Consider the following 21398-nt stretch of genomic DNA (forward strand, 5'->3'; position numbering starts at 1 on the left):
CAGTTAAGAAACAAGCTTTGGGCTAGATTTGGCCTGTGGGCCATGCATTGCAAACCCCAGTATCAACTACTCAATAAATAGGACATGCATGAACAAGTTAAACTTCCTTCTTACCCCCACCCCAATCATCTGGGAAATGTAGAAGGACATCACTTTTGTGGACATCAAAGTCATTAACCATCAGGTTAATCAGTTCACTTGGTTCTTGAGTGTGGATGGTGACATGAGATAGAACACACTGCCAAACATCTCCAGAACTTGCTCTGTCATCTGTGCTCAAGGAGACACAACAAACTTGCCTCAGCAAAGGGGTGAAGGCAGGACAAGCCTGTTGGGGACCACCCTGCCTGCCTGGTCTCAGGAATCTGTAACTGCCTATAACTATGGCTGAGTAAGAGGCCTCTGAACCAGGAGACACTAAAGAGACAAAACTTATTTCCCTGGCATGAACGCTGCCTGTTCATATGCCTCATTCCTTTTCATGCTTGAACGGCAGTCAATGACAGGTAACAATTCTCTTGGATAGAGAATGAATCTAAGACAGACACATTCATGAAGGAATGACAGGGACAAGACTTGCGGGGCTGTGGAAATAACGGGGTGATTGACATCAACCCCTGCCCCCTCAGCTCTGCCAATGCCTGAGTCCTTGCGAAATCCAAGTCTCCCAGTTGCCTTTGTCTCCTCTGCCCAACTCAGGCCTGTTGGAAGTAACAGGGGTGGTACCGTCCAGACCAGAAACAGCGGAATCCCAGGGTAATCAGGCCTAAGACATAGAATATGAAAGACCCTGTGAAATCTGCTTGCTGGAGGATGCTCTTTAATTAGAATATTAAGTCATGGGCAGGAAACAGAACTAAGCTTTAAGTCCTGCAGTCTTTTTAAATGATAAAACCTTAAAATCTCTGACTTAGGATCCCAGTAGGAAATATGCCAGCACCTTTCAAAAGCTAACTACTTGTAATTTGCAAACTGTATTGGTATTCAAGAATAAAACCCTGCTTGTGCAGGGGGGCGGGGCACTTTTCCACTTGGGAGAGTGGCCACTCAGTCCCTACTTCTCCACAGAAAATTGCCTGTTTCTGTGTATATTCATTTCTCATGTTTCGACGAACCATCCTCAGTGTTGTGTGATCATTGCTGGCCAGTGATTACGCGTCACAAGCCCTTAGGGGTTTTGCTTTATTCATCTTTGTATTACCAGGGCCTACACAGGGCCTGGCAAGTAAGAGTGATCAGGAGATATAAACTGCACACTTAACAAATAAGTGAATGGACAATGAAGTGTTTTTTGACCCTACCCTTTCCTGGAGAATGGTAAAGGAGCCTGAGGAGAGTCACTCTGTTCTCCTGGAAGAGCCTGGTGAGTCAGCCTTCCACTGGCAAGTGGAAAAACACTGTCCTGCTCCACCTTTGGCTCAAGCCTTACTCCTTCAGCCCATCCGCCCAACCCTTGCTATCTCCCACTCCCACCTAGTCCTTGCTCTTCAAAGACCATTGGTTGAAGATAACCTGGAAAGTGAGTTCAGCCGTGAAGGACAACTCATTTTCAAATATGGCCATCACTTTCTCATGCCCAGTTCACAGATGTTACCGGGCACGGGTCACCAATCTGTAGAGTGCTGTAAGGGGAGCAGGGAATTAAAGCCCCATTCACCTTTCCCTTCCCACAAAGGGAAGCATATACACCTGTAAGTACCATTCCCAGCCCTAACAGGGTTTCCAGAGTGCTGTGCTGAGAAAACCCAACCCATCCACCACCTCCCCAACTATCTTTCCTTTCAGACCATACTACGTTCACCCAGCATGGACAGGGAAAGTGAAAGAGAAAGGCTATCAACGCCGACAGCATCTCTATCAGCTTGCCCCTGCCCAATAGCAGGCTGAGAAAGGTCAGATGGAGAAGAACACCTGCTCTCAGCCATCATCTGCCCCTTCCATAGCCTTCTGGGATCCATATGCAGAGGGACACAGACTCTTCCTGACCTTCTCTCCTCCCTCCCTGACTCTAGAAAAGCCTTCCCCAGACCCTCCTGATCCTCATCATGAGACAATGCCAATATGTTGTCCACCTCCTGGGCCATCCTCAGAAGTAACATGGTATGTTGCCATATGCACTCAATTAAGAGCAGAACCTGGGAGGGAGAGTACAAGAAAAATGTCCTTATCCCAAGGATAGGAGTTGCCCAGCTTTACTGTAGAAAATCTTATTGATTAGGGAAGAGGAGGCTTGGTTTCTCATCCTAGCTCTGCCTCCAGAGAGTCTGAATGAGCCAGAGCAAGTTACTGAATTTATTCTCCTTTCAGCTTCCTCAGCAGCTAAATAGGACCACAGTTCCTAACGTGACCACCTCACAGAGCTGCTGGGAAAATAAAGGTCAGTGATGGGTGTTAGCTCAGCATACCAATGAAAGGTAGTGACACACCCTACACAAGCCCACTCCCTTCCAAGGACCCTTAAGGGAACAAAGAGCCATGTTGCCTGAAGCTCTGCTCACTGTTCTGAAGTGAGAATGTTACAGGGTGCAGCCAAGAGGGGGGACCCCAAATGGGCATTTGAAATGCGGTCCAGAATTAAGGTGTCCAGGAGATTTTTAAGATGTCTCCATCCCCCCCCCCACCCCAGGGTGTGGGTTGGGGGAAGGGACAAATGGAGCAGGGCCATTGAGAGCTGCTTTGCATAGCAACAGCCTTGTAGCTAAGCTCTGGCGTGGTCATTTAACATATCTATAGCCTTTGGCTGGTCGCTTAGATATGTTAAATAGTTGTGGCCATGCCCTGAGCCAGGGGAATGGAAGTAACTTCCCCACCAAGACGGAACTGGGGGGGGGGGGCAGGTCCCCCCAGTTACAGCGCCTGCGTGGGAGCTTGGAGATGATTGGCTCCATGACATGGGGCCACACCTCCCCAGACTCATGATGGCAGTCCAGTAAAGCTGGAAGGATATGAGTTCTGGCATGTGAAGCCAAGTGTGGGAGGAGTCGGAAATGAGGCTGCAGAGGAAGATTGGCCACGGGGATTTAAAACCCAGACTTGGCGGCCATTGAGGAAGGAGAGAACCATGCGGCTTTAGCAGAGTGGGAAGGACCTCAGCCATAGAGGGGAGAACCATGCTGCTTTAGGAAGGAGAGCCATGTGCAGCCCTGAAAAGGTGAACCATGTGCAGCCCTGAGAGAGAGAACCACGCGGCGGCCCTGGAGGAGAGAACCATGCAGTTTTGGCAGAGTGGGGACTCTCCCTTCCTGCAGCCCTGAGAGAGAGAGAACCACGTGGCCTTGACAGAGTGGGGACTCCCGTGGCCCTGAGAGAGAGGACCACGTGCCTGCACCAGAGTGGGGACCCCCACAGCTTTAGAAGGGGGAACCACCACCTGGTTTTAGCAGAGATCCTGGCGACTCAGCCGAGGGTGCCAGGAACCCAGGGAGGTCTCCCAGTCGAGAGGGATTACTAACTGAGAAGAACCAGAGGACTGCCTGAGCCATGGACTTCTATTTCCTTTCCTGAGATACGGTACTCTGGACTGGGCAAAGGGGGAAGGAAGGAAGGACTGTGTGTTTGTGGGTGTTTTTAGGGATTTTAGGATTTTTTGATAAAGACATTAGGTCACTAGTTTAAGTTAGTATAGCATTAAATAAACATTTCCTTTCCTTTTCACGAATCTCTGGCATTGAGAGACGTCTTTCCTAGGGCGGCGGACATAACAGACCCGGGGCCTTCTTTCAATAATAGTATATCATCCCAGGCCCCCCTTGTTGTGTTCTGTAACAAGAACATTTGGCCTGGTTAGGTTGACAGACACATTTCCAGCTTCTGTCACTGTGTCCTCTAAGCTTGCTATGCAGCCCAACCCATAAGCCTTATCATTTTGAACCTAATGCCCAGAAGGCCAGCTGACTTCCCCCAACCTCTCTCAGGACCCAATTCCAAGTGGTAAAGAAAAGGTAGGTACTGTCATTTACCTGGCGAATTAATTGTTTTTCACACTTTGTGACTGAGGGAGGGGAGTGGAATGGGTAAGAGAGCCTATTCTGTCACCAACAGCCACCAGGATGGAGATTGTATGGTGATTCTCTGTCTCATCCTATTACACTATTACTTTCCAAACCTCTAATCAAATTCAAAACTTTAGGACCCCCCCAAGCAAAGCACTCCTCACTTTTCTTTTGCCTCTACCCACCACTCTCAAATGGGGGCTTTCTATTTAGTCTTCTCCCTCCATCATTGTTCCCAAGTCTAACCTCCAGCCCCACAGTCTCCCATGCCCTAATATGCCCTCCTGTGCCATTCTAGTCTCCAGGAACTCCCTCCTGAGTTCCCATCAGCCCTACAGGTATGCTAGTTTGTCCCCCACCCTTGTACACACACACACCCATGACTGGAGGATAAAGCTATACTGTAAACTCCATACAGCACACCCCCAATGCTGGCTGCCCCTGTTCTCTTCTCAGACCAACTGTTCCACCACAGGGAGTAAGACCTTGGGAGAGGCTGAAGCTCCCCCACTGCCACCATGAGGCTCCTTGGGGGCCGACAATTATCATACTTCTGTCCCACAACTTGGTGAAGACCATTTGTGGATACTTATGTCCAGAACTATTAAGACAGCATTGCACATCTCCAGTTCTCCTGGATTCTGGAGAGAGAAGGACTTAACTGTTCCAAAGTTAATATCAAACATGTGTCCCTCAGATCCCGAGACTCAGCATTGATCAATAAGTGTCTCTCCCCCAGCAGGAGGGCAGGAATGAACATACCTCATCCCACCACTTCATTCAATGTACACCTTCCCCATGACAGATGGCAAAGGCAAAATCTCCGCAAAGTCTCTGGCCTGTGTGTTGGGGTGGGAATGGGAACTGGCATATCCAGAGCACAGAGTTTACCCTGCAGCTGCAAGTGAACCATCAGAAAGGTGGTTAGATGGTGGAGGCCAATTTGAAAAGTCCCTGATAGGTCAAGGGTCTTGACCAGAAAGCAGGCATGCCAAGGAAGGCCGAGAAACTGGAAGACACCTTGTAGGTAGGCAGTTAACCAAGAAAATAACCAGATTTACCCAGTGTCAGCAAAATTAAGCCCAAAAACATGTGGTTAGGTGAATAGGTAGATGCTATGAATGTCCAGTCCAAATACGGGTTAGCAGACAAGTGGATGGATTTAAACAGCTTAGTAAATAGATTGAGATGATTAGTTGAGTTGCAGTAACAAGGGTCACTGTCTAAGGTATTCCAGGAGGAGGGTTAGCATACAGCAGGAAAACAAGGTCAGGCTTTGAGGCCAAAAGCCTAAATCCTTTCCTCCTTTCCATCTCATTTCTCTCATCTTACCCCTTTACTTCATTATCTTCTAGGTCACAGTTCTTGAGACATGTTCATGATATCAGACATTAGCTCTAGTAAATTGTTTAGAAACTTTAGGTACTCATATCCTAGATACCACTTAGTCTCCAACTGTCATCATTCACTACAAAGGAACTCCTGGGTTTAGACCTGGGATCCTTTCTTTCCTCACAGCCCCCAACCCAGGGGCATGGGCTCCTCACCATTGTCTGTAGGTAGTTAATGATGACATCCAGCAACTCCAGATGCAGTACACCTCCCAACTTTTCGTGGATGATGTTGAATTGCAGTAACAGAGGATGTATGAAATTTCCTCTTCTGGAACTATAGGAGAGAGGGGACTCGGTAAGTAAGGAAGGTTGAAGGATGGAGATTGTTTAAAAAAGAGAATAATGATCCTGGTAGAGAAAGGAAGAGGAGGAGTGAATCTAGAGACAGGATTAAAGCTGGACCCAGGGTTGAGAGGGTGGAGAAGGTATGGGTCAAATTAAGGACATGGGAACCTGACCTGGAGCTGTAGTACTCTGCTGACTGGAAATTCTTCCCACTCTCCTGACACAATGGCTATACACACAACTAGCTACCACTGTGGAGGTGGTTCTACCTTGGCTGAAGCAGGAAGATGTCTGAGATGTCCTCACCTGATCAGCACATTGGAGTGCTTTCATCAAGTCCCTGATGTTTGTGGTTGAGGTATACTTTTCGGCTTCCACTCAGCAATCTTTGAAGAATGTGCTGTACCGCTAAACATCTCTGTAAGGAATAAGGGGGTACGCAGGGGGAAGCTGTTTCTCTCTTGCTGGAGGTGGTTATGTATTTCTTCAAAGGTGGGTAACATGTAATCGTGAAAACATCAAAAAATAGTGAAAAATCAGAAGAGACAAGAAAAATCTGACTATGTCTTTGCCTCTTACTAGCAATATATGCTTTGACAATTCACTTAACTCTTGGAGAGTTTATTTTTTCACCTGCAAACTATACAATAAAAATTAATATGAGCCATGGCTGGTGTGACTTAGTGGATTGAGCACCAGAGTGAGAAAGAAAGGGCTGCTGGTTCAATTCCTAGTTGGGGCAAATGCCTGGGTTGTTGGCCAGGTCCCCAGTGGGGCACACAAGAGGCAACCACACATTGATGTTACTCTCCCTTTCCTTTTTTCCTTCCCTTCCCCCCTCTATAAAAATGAATAAATAAATAAAAAAAATATTTTTAAAAATTCATATGAGATTCCTAAAACATGAGATATGTGCTATTAGGTAACAACTTTTAGGATCTCATCCTGCTATCTGAAGCACATCTTTTCTGTTGAGATAGAAAGTGCCTCCTGTGGTTAGATGGGGGTGTGAGTGGTCTATAGTCCACAGAACTATAAAAACTGAGTACTTTAAACTATAAACTAGAAGCAAAGAGAATGAAACAAGAATTTATAGACAGATATGAAGAACAACCAACTAGAAAACTCAGAAATTAAAAATATAGGCATTACAATTTTAAATCCCAACAAATAGGATATACTCAAGACTGAACACAGTTAAAGAGAGAATTAGTAAATTAGAAAATGGTTCTGAGAAATGCATGTAGTATGCAATGCAGAAAAATAAAATAATTTTTAATAACAGAACAATTAATGGACATGTGACAGACTGAGAAAAGTTCTAGAAGAATGGAGGAGAGGTAATAGAGGTCATTGAAAATTTCCAGAATTCAAAAAAGACAAGATTCCTCATGTGGAAAGTGTGCCCTAAGTTCTCACCAGGATAAAGATAAAATGATGCTTTAGTGTAACTGAAGAATATTAAGGACAAAAATAAAAATGCTAGAGTCACTAGAATAAGACACAAATTACATACAAAGTAATAACAACCTGGCTGACAACTAATTTCTCTATAGCAACAAGAATTTCCAGAAGATGATAAAGATATAGCATGATGTATGTTGTGCTTTCTATAGAGTCTAAAGTATCTACTACAAGAAATATAAAAATGTATAACTACTAAAGTTATAGAAGGGGGAAACAGAAAGATTTAAAAAATAACTCAATCCAAAGAAAGACCAGAAAATAGAGAAATTAGGAATATCGAACAGGTGGCATATTCAGACAGTGCCTTTTAAAAAAAATTGTTGTTCCAGTAAACTTGTCTCCATTTTCCCCACACCTTAAAGAGATGTTCTCTCTCTCTTCCCACCTCTCAAAAAATATAATAAAAAAAAAAAACTCTTTAAAAAATCAGGAGGGATATCTAAGCAGGAAGGTACCCCCTGATGGGTGAGGGGACCTAACCCTACACCAGACACCCAAGACCAGAGCTCCAGGTCAGGAAGAGAAGTCCCTATAACCTCTGGCTATAAATAGTAGCAGGGATTATAGCTGAGTGAGAGAGAGGGCTTCTGGAGTCCCAGGCATTCCTTCTAAGAGCCCATGCACAGACTTAATCAGACTCATTCACTCTGAGTTCCAGCATTGGGGCAGCAGCTCTCAAGGCACCAGAGACATACAGGGAAGAATTAAGTGTCTGGCATCAGGGCAAGAGCTGAAGGGGCAGCTTTTTCCTAGACAGAAGTGCTGGTGGAGGCCATCGCTTCTTTTCTGAGCCCTCCCCCACCATAGAGCCAGCACGTGGGCACCCCATCGGAGTCTTCATCAACGTGACTAACACTGACCCTGTCCTGGTGATTCCCTGAGATCCTGTCCCACTCAACTTGTGGGCCCACCCAAACTGTTTACAGTGGCTTTTCCATAGGAAAGGCCTGTCTTTGTTCATGCTTCTGACATTCCTAAAATCTCTCAAACAAGCAGTATCTGGCCTCAGTGTGCACACTTACTCTTGTTAAGTGGCCCCAGGCCCAGCACTAGCAGCAGCCAGCCTTGGTGTATAGCTTGGCCTCTCCTGGGCACCTCCAGGCCCAGCACAAGTAACATCCATCTGGGGATCACTTTTTAGCTCATGCCAAGTGGCCCTGGGCAGAACACAGCGGGTGGCTCACCTTGGACTGTGATGTGGACTCTGGCCAGCAGAGTCCATGCTGTTGTGGATGCAACAAACAAATTCACATGAACTACCAAAGTCCTGTGGAGAAAAAGGGACAGCACAGCTACTCTCTGAGAAAGAGAATGACCCGACCCTTGCCTGGACAGATTTTTATTGGCTTTCTAATAGCATACATCAAAGAAGGTTCTCATTCACTATGCTCAGGTTTGCTTTAGGTGATTACTTTTTACAAATAACAAAGGAAAAGGATGTTACTGATTACTTCTTACAGATTAACAAGGAAAAATGTTACAAATGCAAGAGAACGATAAGAGTGATTGGTCTGGTTACACTCCATCCATGGGAGAATTAGCACAGACTTCAGGAAGTTAAAGATATGCAGTAAGCATTTGCTGCTTCAACTCAGGGTGAGGGAGTTTTACCAAGAGCAAGCCTCAAAGCAGCCTAGGTATAATGTAGGCCTGGTTTCCCACAAGAAAGCCAATCTGTAGGTTTGGCTTCCTGTGTGCCAACACCCACCTATCAGCTTTCCAGTGGGGCTGGGCTACATTTGACATTTCATATGAATAAGTTCCCTATAGGACTGCTCCTCACAGGAGCCAGTGCACCCAGTGAACAGCTTCAGACCCCATTGGAGCACCACCCAACAACCTGTGACACACTCAGGGGGATGATTCAGCAGCCACCAGAGCCCCACTGAAGTTAGTCCTGCTCTGCTGGGTGAGCCCCTGAAAAGCTGATCCTCCATGGTGGTCACGGGCAGTCCTTGCAGTTCGCTGGCTTGGAGGTAAATCCCTCCCAATGATATGCCAATAGCAATCAATGCTCAACTACAACAGGAGTGTGTACATAGCCTGCATGGGTGGGGGTGGCACACCTGGAGTGCCCAGCTGGGGTGATTGAAGAGGCTGTGCCACAGGGCCCTACAGAACACCTACTACATAAGGCCACTCTACCAAGCCAAGGAGATGCAGCAGCTCTACCTAATACACAGAAACAAACACAGAAACACAGCCAAAATGAGGAGAAAAATGTGTGTGTCCCAAATGAAAAAAAAAAAAAAAACAGAACAAAACTCCAGAAAAATAATTAAACAAAATGGAGATAAGCAATCTACCAAATACAGTGTTTGAAACACTAGTTATAAGGATATTCAATGCCCTTAGGGGAAGAGTAGATGAACTTGGTGAGAAGTTCAACAAAGAGATAGGAAACATAAAAACAAAACTAGAAATCATTTTAAAAACTAGTCAGAAATGAAGAATATATGAACTGAAAGGAAAAATACATTATAGTGGATGAAACAGAAGGTCAAATCAGCAATTTGAAAGATAAGGAAGGAAAAAACACCCAATTAGAGTAGCAAAAAGGAAAACGAATTCCACAGAAAAATTTTACCGAACATTTAGAGAAGAGCTAACCCCAATTCTTCTCAAACTACTCCAAATTATCCAAGAAGAGGGAAGACTCCCAAACTCTTTTTATGTGGCCAGCATCATCCTAATCCCAAAACCAGATAAGGACACAATAAAGGGAGAAAACTACAGGCCAATATGGCTGATGAACATAGATGCTAAAATCATCAGCACAACATTGGCAAACTGCATCCAGCAACATATTAAAAAGATCTTACAGCATGATCATGTGGGATTCATCCCAGGGATGCAAGGGTGGTACAATATATGCAAATCAATAAACAGAATACATCACATAAACAAAAGCAAAGACAAAAATCACATGATCATATCAATAGATGTGGGAAAAGCATTTGATAATGAACAGCACCCACTTATGATAAAAACACTCAGCAAAGTGGGCGTAGAGAGACTATACCTCAATATAATAAAGGCCATATATGAGAAACCTATAGCCAACATCATATTCAACATGCAAAATCTAAAATCTTTCCCCCTAAGATCAGGAACAAGAAAAGGATGTCTGCTTTCACCACTTCTATTCAACATAGTATTAGAAGTCCTAGCCACAATGATCAGACAAGAAAAAGATATAAAAGGCATCCAAACTGGAAGGGAGGAAGCAAAACTGTTATTGCTTACAGAGGACATGATTATGTACATAGAAACCCCTATATGCTCCACCAAAAAACTACTCAACATAATAAGTGAGTTTGGCAAAACAGCAGGAAACAAAGTCAATATTCAGAAATCAAAGGCATTTTTGTACACCAACAACAAAATATCAGAGAAAGAAATCCAGGATGGGTGATGCGGACCCCAGCTCATGGGGTCCAAGATATTGTGGATGGGGGAGAAACATTCATACGGACTACAGAGTCCTGTGGAGGAAAAGGGTGAGCAGCTTCACTTGCAAGGGGAGCAAAAAGCAGTGGCCTCTGCCACGACAGGCCTTTATTTATTTTTTCTGGTCACATTACATTATAGTCCTCATTTTTATGCACAGGTTGGCTTTAGGTGGTCACTTTTCACAGAAAACAAAGGAGCCAATGCTGCTAATCACATCACTGAAGAAGGATATTTGCAAATGAAAAGGGAAAAGTAGTTGAAACAGTTACACTCCTCCTTGGAAAGTTTAGCATGGAATTTAGGAAGTTACTTTGCAGTAAATGTTTGTTGCAATTCAGGGTGAGAGAGTTTTTTAGCAAAAGCAAGACACAAAGCGACCTAGGTACATTGCAGGCCTGATTCCCTATGAGAGAACCTATCCATGGGCGTGGGTCCTGTGTAGCTCCAAGTGGGAGCTGGGCCACGCCAGGCAGAAAGGTCTCCTATGGCAGGGAGGGGTAGTGGGGGGCGGATATCCCATGTACTATAGCAACGAAAAAAAGAAAGTACTGAGAAATAAACCTAACCAAGAAAGTAAAAGACCTGTTCTCAGAAAACTGCACAACACTGAAGAAAAAAATTAAGAAAGACACAACTAAATGGAAGTATGTAACATGTTCGTGGATCGGAAGAATTAATATAATCAAATGTCCATACTGCCCAAAGCAATATATAGATACAATGCAATCCCTGCTAAAATGCCAAAGACATATCTCACAGATATAGAACAAACATTTCAAAAATTTGTATGGAACCATAAATGATCCCTAATAGCTACAGCAATTTTGAGAAAGAAGAACAAAGTAGGAGGGATCACAATACCTGATATAAAAATACATTACAAGGCCACTGTAATCAAAATAGTCTAGTACTGGCATAAAAGCAGACACATAGATTAATGGAACAGAATAGACAGCCCAGAAATAAACCCATGTCTCTGTGGTCAATTAATACCCAACAAAGGGGGCAGAAGCATAAAATGGAGTAAAAGTAGCCTCTTCAATGGATGGTGTTGGACGATCTGGACAGCTATATGAAAAAAAATGAAACTCGACCACCAACTTACATCATACACAAAAATAAACTCAAGAAAGTGTTTTTAAAAGAATGTAGTTTTAAGCCCAAATATGTCAGCAGTACATTCCATGTAAATTGATTAAATGTTCCAGTTAAAAGAAAAGTGTTAGGCTGGATTAAAAATAGAACACCAACCCCACACTATTTACAAGACATATCAGAAACAAAAGGACACAGGAAGATTGACAGAAAAGGAAGGGCAAAGATATACCATGCAAACACCATGCTATCCCCCCAAAATGTAGCATAGCTAGATTAGTGCAGACAAAAAAAAAAGATCTTAAGGCAAAAACCACTACTAAAGAACAGCATTTAATATCAATAAAAATTTAATTCACAAGAAAGATATACTAATTCTTTAATTATGTGAGTCTAATAACATAACCTCAACATACATAAAGCAAAACTTGATAGAACAAAAGGCAGAAATTAATAAATTTATTCACCTCTCCCAGAACTGACAGAACAAAGAGAAAATAAGTAGGGATATAGAACTGAAAAATATGATTTTTTCAGTTACAATGGACTTGCATAGCACACTGTGGCCAGTAACTGTGGAATAAGTATTCTGTTCAAGCACACACAGATTTCAAACACTTCAATTCATACAAAACATCTTCCCTGTCCACATGCAATTAACCTAAAAATAATGAAAATATACCTTTTTAAATCTTCATACATTTTAAAATTAAGGAATGTATTTATGAGTAATAATGGAATGAAGAAGAATTCTTAATGGAAATTAGAAACTATTTCAATTTCTTGATGATGAAAATACTACATGTCAAAATTGCTAAGATACATCTAAAGCTGAATTTGTGGCATTAAATACATATATTGATTTGGAATTAAATAAATATTTTGTATAAGCAAAAATACAGGTCAAAGGGAAAAAACAATCCTCAAAAGCTGAAAATAAACTACAGCAAATAAACCTCATTGTGTATTTTTAGTAAAATCACAGAGAAAGGATCAGGAGAGAAATTATTTTAAGTGACTTAAAATGCAATATTTCATTTGTACAATCCTAACAGTACACATAAAAAACAGACAAAAAGAAAAAAACCTCAAGAAAGTCTTAAGTGCATTCAGTAGTCTCAATGTTAGTGATAACATTGGTATATTATACTGAAAGTGCCATATGTATTTTGAATATTTTAGCTTAAGGAAAATAAGAGACATAAGTGTTTTTTTTTAATTCAAAGAAGTAAAAACCAGTGTTGTAATTATCCATTATTATCTCTCAGTTCCAAATCTACCCTTTAGTGCTTCGTTTTGTAATACTGAAACTGCACCCTGAAACATTCCTTCTTTGCCAGTTGACGTGTTGTTAAGCTTTATCAGCAGAGGGAGCTAGAGAAAATTTGAAGGATGTGCTTCAGTTCTTTGTGGAAGACACACACTGGTATTCACCATCCAGCAACCTTTCTTGCCAGTCCCAGCCCTGTGGTTCCTTGATGCCATCCTTGGCCTGCCAGCTACCCAGCGAAACCAATGTCCTTAGAAGCTTTATTTATAATGGCTAAAAGCTGAGTCAGCCAAATGTCCTTCAATAGAAGACTGGCTAAAGAAATCATAGTACAGTAGTCCCAACCTCTCTGTAGTTTCACTTTCCACCATTTCAGTTACCCATGGTGAACTGAGGTCTGGAATATTAAATGGAAAATTCCTAGCCCTGGCTGGCGTAGCTCAGTGGATTGAGCGCGGGCTGGGAACCAAAGTGTCCCAGGTTCGATTCCCAGCCAGGGTACATTCCTGGGTTGCAGGCCATAGCCCCCAGCGGCCGCACATTGATGTTTCTCTCTCTCTCTCTCTCTCTCACTCTCTCTCTCCCCCCTTCCCTCTCTGAAAATAAATAAATAAAATCTTTAAAAAATAAATAAATAAATAAAAGAAAATTCCAGAAAGAAGCAACTCATAAGTTTTAAATTGAGGAGCCTTTCTGAGTAGGATAATAAAATCTCAAGCCATCCCGCTCTGTCCTGCCTGGAATGTGAAACATCCCTTTGTCCAGCGCCTCCACACTGGACAGCTCCCACCTGTGAGTCACTTGGTAGCTGTTCAGGGTATCAGGTCGGCTGTCATAGTACCCTAGTGCTTGAGTTCAAGTCACCCTTTGTCGGTCCCAAGTGCAAAAGTAGTGATGCTGGCAATTCAGACATGTTGAAGAGAAACCATGAAATGCTTCCTTTAAGTGTAGAGGTGAGTACAGTACAATAAGGTATTTTGAAAGAGAGACCACATTCACATAACTTTTATGACAGTATATTGTTATAATTGTTCTACTTTATTATTATTTCTTGTTTTTAACCTCCTGTGCCTAACATAAATTAAACTTTATCACAGATATATGTGTATACAAAACATAGTACATATAGGGTTTGATAGTTTCCAAAGTTTCAGGTGTCCACTGTGGGTCTTGAAACATATCCACCATGGGTAAGGGGGGAACTACTGTATACCCACACCATGGACTACTACTCAGCAATGAAAAAGAAGCAAACTACTGATACGTGCAATGACCTGGATGGATCTTGAGGGAACTACGCTGAGTGAAAAAGTCTTTCTCAAAAGGTTACAATTTTATGACCATAAATCTACAGACTTTAGATAAATTAGACAAATTCTTAGAAAAAAATGAACTATTAAAATGTACATAGTGGAAAAATCTGAACAGTCCTAATACTACAAAACGTACTGAATCAATGATTAATATCTTTCCTACAGAAAAGCTCCAGTCCTGAACAGCTTCATTAATAGATTCTACTAAACATTTAAAAAAGATAATGCCAACTATACACAAACACTTTCAGAAAATAGAAAGTGAGGGAGGGTACGTTCGTCAACCCATTTTATGAGCTTAGCATAATCTTTATACTAAAACTTTAAAAAGACAGTTCAAGAAAGGAAAGCTAAAGCCAATCTTTATCATGACTATAGATGTGAAAATCTTAAAAAAAAAAATAAAGCCCTCACTAGTGTGGCTCTGTTGGTTGGGCCTCATCCTCTGAAGTGAAAGGTCTCTGGTTTGATTCCAGGGTCAGGACACATGCCTGCTTACAAATTGGGTCCTTGATCAAGGCACATTCAAGAGGCTACAGATCAATGTTTCTCTCTCACATCATTGTTTTTCTCTCTCTTTTTTCTCCCTCCCCTCTAAAAAGTAAATAAACAAACACACAAACCTAAATCCAGAAACAAAAATAATAATGCATTACAAGTTCTATGAAAAGGAAGCAATTTAACCACACCAAGATTCTAGTTCTCCTTTCCTAATTGACTAAATTTTAAAAGCATGAAAGCCTGTGCTACACATGACTTGTAAGAGTGCAACAGGGCATGACCCCCTGCAGTGAAGTATCCTAACATCTAACAACACCACATATGCATTCACTCTTTCTTTAGCAAACTTTCACTTCCAGAATTTACCCTAAAAGTTCTCCTCCACAAATATGAAACAATATGTGGACAACGTTACTCATTATAGTATTATTTGTAACAGCAACATATTAGAAATAATCTAAATGCCTATGAATTGGAGACTGGATGAATCCCCAGTGGGGTATTATGCAACTAAATTATAAGAAAGATCCCTATGAAAAGGCATGGAATTATGCTACCTTTTGAGTAATAAATAAAACAAGAATAAGTGTACATTTGGGTGTACATATAAATTCCTATAAAGATGTATAGTTTTAGACTTCCAGACAAGATGGAGGCATAGGTAGATACACTGTGCTTCCTCAACAACCAAAGAAGGACAACAACAAATTTAAAAACAAAAAACAACCAGAACTGCCAGAAAATAGAACTTTATGGAAGTCTGACAACCAAGCAGTTAAAGAAGAAACATTCATCCAGACAGGTAGGAGGGGCAGAGATGGGCACCCAGGATAGAGAGGACGCATGGCAAGGCAGTGGACTGGGCAGGCAAGATGGTGGCTGGCAGACTGGGTGTTTCCATATTTGCCTGTAGATAAGCCAGGAAGAATAACTGGGGAGCAAGGCAGATGACACAACCCAGTGCTCCAGCATGGAAAACTAAGGCCTCAAAACCCCTGAATGTAAAAATGTGTTCGGGTCACAGCAGTGGGAGAAACTCCCAGCTTCACAGGTGAGTTTGTTGGAGAGACCCACAGGGTCCTTGAATATACACAAACCCACTCACTCAGGAATCAGCACCTAAAGGGCCCAATTTGTTTGTGGGTAGTGGGGGAAGTGACTGAAAGTGGAGCAAGAGCTGAGCATGTGGTATTGTTTCCTCTCTGACTCCTCCCCGACATACAACACCACAACACAGCAAAGCAGGTTTCCCTGCCCTGGCAAATACCTAAAGCTCTGCCTCTTACAACATAAAAGGTGCACTGAGACAAAGAAATATGGCCCAAATGAAAAAAGATATCAAAGCTACAAAAACAGAACTAAGTGACAAGGAGATAGCAAACTTATCAGATGCAGTGTTCAAAACACTGGTAATCAGGATGCTCACAGAAATGGTTGAGTATGGTCACAAAATCAAGGAAAAGGTGAAAGCTATGAAAAGTGAAATCAAGCAAAATATGCTGGGAACCAAGAGTAAAGAGAAGGAAACCAGGTTTCAAATCAATGAATGGAACAGAATGAAGAAATAAACATTCAGCCAGAACAGAATGAAGTGACAAGAATTCAAAAAAAAAAAAAGGAGGAGAGGCTTAGGAATCTCTGGAACAACATAAAATATTCTAACATCTGAATCATAGGGGTGCCAGAAGGAGAAGAGGAAGACCAAGCAATTAAAAACTTATTTGAAAAAATAATGAAGGAAAACTACCCCAATCTGGTAAAGGATACAGACTTCCAGGAAGTTCAGATAGTCCCAAAGAAGTTGGACCCACAGAGGAACACACCAAGACATATCATAATTAAATTACTTAAGATGAAAGATAAGGAGAGATTCTTAAAAGCAGCAAGAGAAAAGGAGACAGTTACCTACCAAGGAATTCCCATAAGACTATCAGCTGATTTCTTAAAAGAAACCTTGCAGGCAAGAAAGGGCTGGAAAAAAAATATTTAAAGTGATGAAAGGGAAGGACCTACATCCAAGATGTCTCTATACAGCAAAGCTATCAGTCAGAATGTAAAGGCAGATAAACTTCTTTCCAGATAAGGTCAAGTTAAAGGAGCTCATAATCGCCAAGCCTTTATTATATGAAATGTTAAAGGGACTTATCCAAGAAAAAGAAGATCAAAACCATGAACAGTAAAATGACAACAAACTCACAACTATCAATAACTGAATATAAAAAACCCCAAAAATAATCCAAGCAAACAAGTAGAACAGTAATAGAATCACAGAAATGGATATCACATAGAAGGTTATCAGCGGGGAGGGGTGGGAGTAGAATGGGAAAGAAGGTACAGAGAATAAGAAGCATAAATGGTAGGCAGAATATAGACAGGGGGAGGTTAAGAATAGTATAGGAAATTGAGAAGCCAGAGAACTTAATATGTATGACTCATGGACATTACTAGGAGTGGGTAATGCTAGTGGGAGGTGGGGTTCAGAGCAGAGGGGAATAAAGTGAAGAAAAAATATGAGACAACTATAATAGCACAATCAATAAAATATACTTTTAAAAATATGATTTTAATCAGTAAAATATATGAAGAGACTCATCACCAAAGCTGAGATACAAAATGGAAAAGTACACAAAAAGATGCTCAATATCATTATTTATTAGGGAAATGAGAATTATAAAACCACTATGATTTTCACTGCATACTCACTAGAATGATGAAAAGACTATTCAATATTGGCAAGGATGCAGAGCATCCTCATGCTGATGGAAATACAAATAGCATACCAATTTAGAAAACAGTTGAGCATTTCTTTATAAAGTTAAAACATATTCTTACCATATGACCTAGCAAAGCCTGCTCCTCATGTGGACATGAATAGAAAATAAAGAAGATTTTTATGAGAATGTTCCAGTAACTCATTCCTGGTAGCTATGGGTTAGACACAACCCCAAAGTCCTTCAGCTTGTGAACAGATAAACAAACTGTGGCATATCCATACAATGAAATACTGTTCAGGAATTAAAAAAAGAAAAACAAATTACTGATACACACAACACAGGTAAATCTCAAAAGCTTACACTAAGTGAAAGAAGCCAGACACAAGAGATACATACTGAATAATTCTCTCACATGAAATTGTCGAACAGGCTAAGCTGTAGGAGAAAGCAGATTAGTAGCTGCCAGGGCCCAGGGAGGAGGGCTGGTGGGGCTGACTGTGAGGGGCACAAGTGAACTCTCGGGGGGATGTGAAGGCTTGGTATTGTGGTGGTTGTGGTGGCTGTACAGCTGTGTGCATTTATCAAAACTCACTGAACTATACACTTAACATTGCTCAATTTAGCACATGTAAATCAGACCTCAGTAAAATTGGCTTTAAAAATCAATGGCATGAGAGAAAGAAAACTTGGTGAATAAAAATGGAGAAAGACAAACGTTTTCAAGCAGCAATGGAATGAACTAGGGAAAAGTAAGCCACGTGGAAGGATATGGTGATTCAGGGTTAGGAGAACCCACCAAGGAAGAGTAGGATTTTTGGCCTCAATGTTCAGAGAAAGAGAGGGTGTCACATGTAAGAAATACACCTCTTTTGTCCCTGATTGGGTGGTCAGTTGGTTGGAGCACTGTCCTGGTGCACCAAGGTCATGGGTTCGATCCCCAGCCAGGGCATACATAACAGTCAAATGATGAATTGCATAAAAAAGTCCAACAACAAATTGTTTTTTTCTCTTTCTCTCTCACCCTTCCCCCTCTCTAAAAAAATAAAAATAAGAATAAATATACCACTTCCATTCATTAGAAGAAACAGAAGATGAGAAAGAAAGAAAGAAAGAGAAAGCTAAGACTCAGGCAGATAAGCAAACAAAACAACGCGAGTGTCTAAAAGGCTGACAGAAGTACAGGAGCAGCTAAGGCTGCTATGGCATTCTTCAAGCATAACATATGCATGAAGATGAAGCACCAGTCATGCTCTCAAACCCCTTAAATACCTGTGAACTAAGAAGGGAACAGATGGACCAAAAATAGATTGCTGGTTGCCAGGGGCCAGGAGCTGGGGAAGGTTGGGCAGTGATTTCTAAAGGGCACAGGATTTCTTCATGGGGTGATGAAAACGTTCAATATTTGATTGTGGTGATTGGCTGCACCACCCTGTGCATACACTAAAAGGCACCCAATTGTACACTGCAAATGGGTGAATTATATGGGGTCTGAATTATGTCTCAATAAAGCTTTTACGAAAATAAATTATTTGCATGTTTGTACAACAGTGTGAATGTACTTAGTGCCACAATACTATACACCTAAAAATGGTTAAAATGGTACATTTCATGTTATGTATACCTTACCAAAATTAAAATAAAAAATAAAAACAAAAATCAATTGTGTGCCACATACTGGCAACAAACAATTAGAAAATTAACTTTATAAAATACCATTTACAATAGCACTTGAACCAAAAATATCTAGGAACCAATCTAAGAAAAGATGTGCAAGACTTCTATGCTGAAAAATATAAAACATTAAAACATTGCTAAGAAAAAATAGAAAATACCTAAATAAATGGAGGCACACATAACATTCTTGGATTAGGAGATTCAGTATTTAAGATGTCAAATCTCCCTGATTTGATGTATAAATTCGATGGAATCTCAACCAGAACACCAGTACTTTTTTAAACATTGACAAAATGAGTCTAATATGTGCACAAAAAAAATGTGTTCAACCTACAAAAGCCAACACAATCTTAACAATGGAAGAACAAAGCTAGAGGACTTACACTACCAGATGCCAAAACTCATTTTAAAGCTACAGCAACTAAGATACCGTGTGGCAAGGGATAGCTGAACAAAGGAGACCTCTGGAACAAAGGAGACCTCTGGAACAAAGGAGAGTCCGCCAACAGACACAAATACATAGTCACACCTGAGGGACGACGACAAAGGAGCTGTTACAGTTCAGTGAGGAGAGGTCATCTCTCAATAAATGGGGCCTGATCAACTGTACATCCATATTTAAGAAAAATAAACCTGACTCCGCCTCACCCACATGTAAAAATTAATTTGAGATGGATCACAGACCTAAATGTGAAAGATTTTTTAAAAGTTCCTAGAATTTAAAACACAAAAAGGAGACTATCTTCATGGCCATGGAATAGACAAAGATTTTTTAAATAAGACACACATGAAAAATCACTATCTTTCTTTTCAAATGACATAATCATCCATGTAGAAAATCTAAAATAATCAACAACAAGAAAAAGCCCGAATAGAGCTAATACATAACTCTATTACAGCAAGGCCACAGGATATAGGTTTACGTGCAAAAGCTCATTGCTTTTCCATATACCAGTAATGAACAAGTGAAATTTGAAGTTAAGAATATACTATCTACACTAGCACCATCCCCAATAACTGAAATACTTAGGTATAAGTCTGCCAACATATGTACAATATCTATATGAGGAAGACGAGAAAACTCTGATGAAGGCTGTTTCTTTGCTCATTTTGGCAGCCTCCCTGTGTTGGTTTCCAGGTGTTAGATAGAGTCAACAAATGGCAATAGAACAACTGGACACTCACAAACGAAACAACAAATTTAGATGAAGATCCTTCACTTCTGCCCAAGGACTCATGATGTGTTCAATGACAAAGTTACTATCTGAACCCTGGTAAACCCAATCCAGTGCCCATGAGCTTAGCCTTTGCACCATGCAGATCTCCATTATGTGCAGGCCTCATGTAGAGGTCTACTATTTTTCAAATGTGTGAAGTGGAGCTGCCATCACTAAAATAAGCATATCCATAAATGTTTCATGACATGTATAGTAGCACTTTTCACCAGTGGTATAGTTTGTGTTTTTCTCAGGCAACAGAGAACAAACATAACAAGAAGTTATGGAAGCGTCCTTACCATGTTTCGTATCACAGTTTTGACACAAATTGTGGTGGTAAGGTTCTAATTCTTAGGTTGGGTACTCTCCTGCCAAGTTTCATTACATTCTGTGTTACGTAACGTGTGTGCACACATATCTGCACACACACTCATCTCTCATGCTTTTGAGTGATCCAAATACTAAATATTTTTTAAATGTTTAAGAGCACTGACACTCTAAGAAGAAAAAATATCACCTTTAAAAAACAAGGTGTCTTCATGTGTGAAGGATGGGTCTAGCATTAGGGACATGAGCCAGATTAGCTCAGGATGGCTCGTTTTGGCAATGACAAAACTTCTAACCTTAGCATTGCTCATCTACAGGGTACAGTGGATGGCTATTTTTCAAGTGTGCTCTCTTTCTCTAGCCAAAAGGGAAATTTTAAGAAGGATTTTACATGATTGAATGATACCATTAAGAAGAACTACATTGTTAAACATCTGTGATGAGACCACTAATTCCACTGGGATATGAAAGGGGTAAGGAACAGGAGGGAAAGAGTGAAATACCCATGCACATTCTACATTGAATATGTGTAAGTTTTACAACCAGAAGAATATAATGCAAATGACCAGAAAACAAATCCAGTAACAAAAAGTTCCTGCTCTGAATTTTAAGAACCCTGTGCCCTCTGCCTTCCCCACTCCTGCCCATCTCTCAGCCCCACACCCACTCACTTCCTGAGTGGGTGAAGAGCTTTCT

General features: G+C 41.3%; 1 long non-coding RNA gene across 1 annotated transcript; it reads right to left on the reverse strand.

The window, feature by feature from the left end:
• Positions 1-1476: 1476 nt before the first annotated feature.
• LOC118498925 lies at positions 1477-21105 on the reverse strand. Its single transcript, XR_004901413.1, has 3 exons — positions 21094-21105; positions 15868-15870; positions 1477-1612 (listed from the first exon to the last, which is right to left on the reverse strand). It is a non-coding gene; the product is annotated as an uncharacterized LOC118498925 (long non-coding RNA).
• Positions 21106-21398: the final 293 nt, after the last annotated feature.

Source organism: Phyllostomus discolor, chromosome 2 (genome assembly GCF_004126475.2).
Source record: "Phyllostomus discolor isolate MPI-MPIP mPhyDis1 chromosome 2, mPhyDis1.pri.v3, whole genome shotgun sequence".
NCBI classification, from domain to species: Eukaryota; Metazoa; Chordata; class Mammalia; order Chiroptera; family Phyllostomidae; genus Phyllostomus; species Phyllostomus discolor.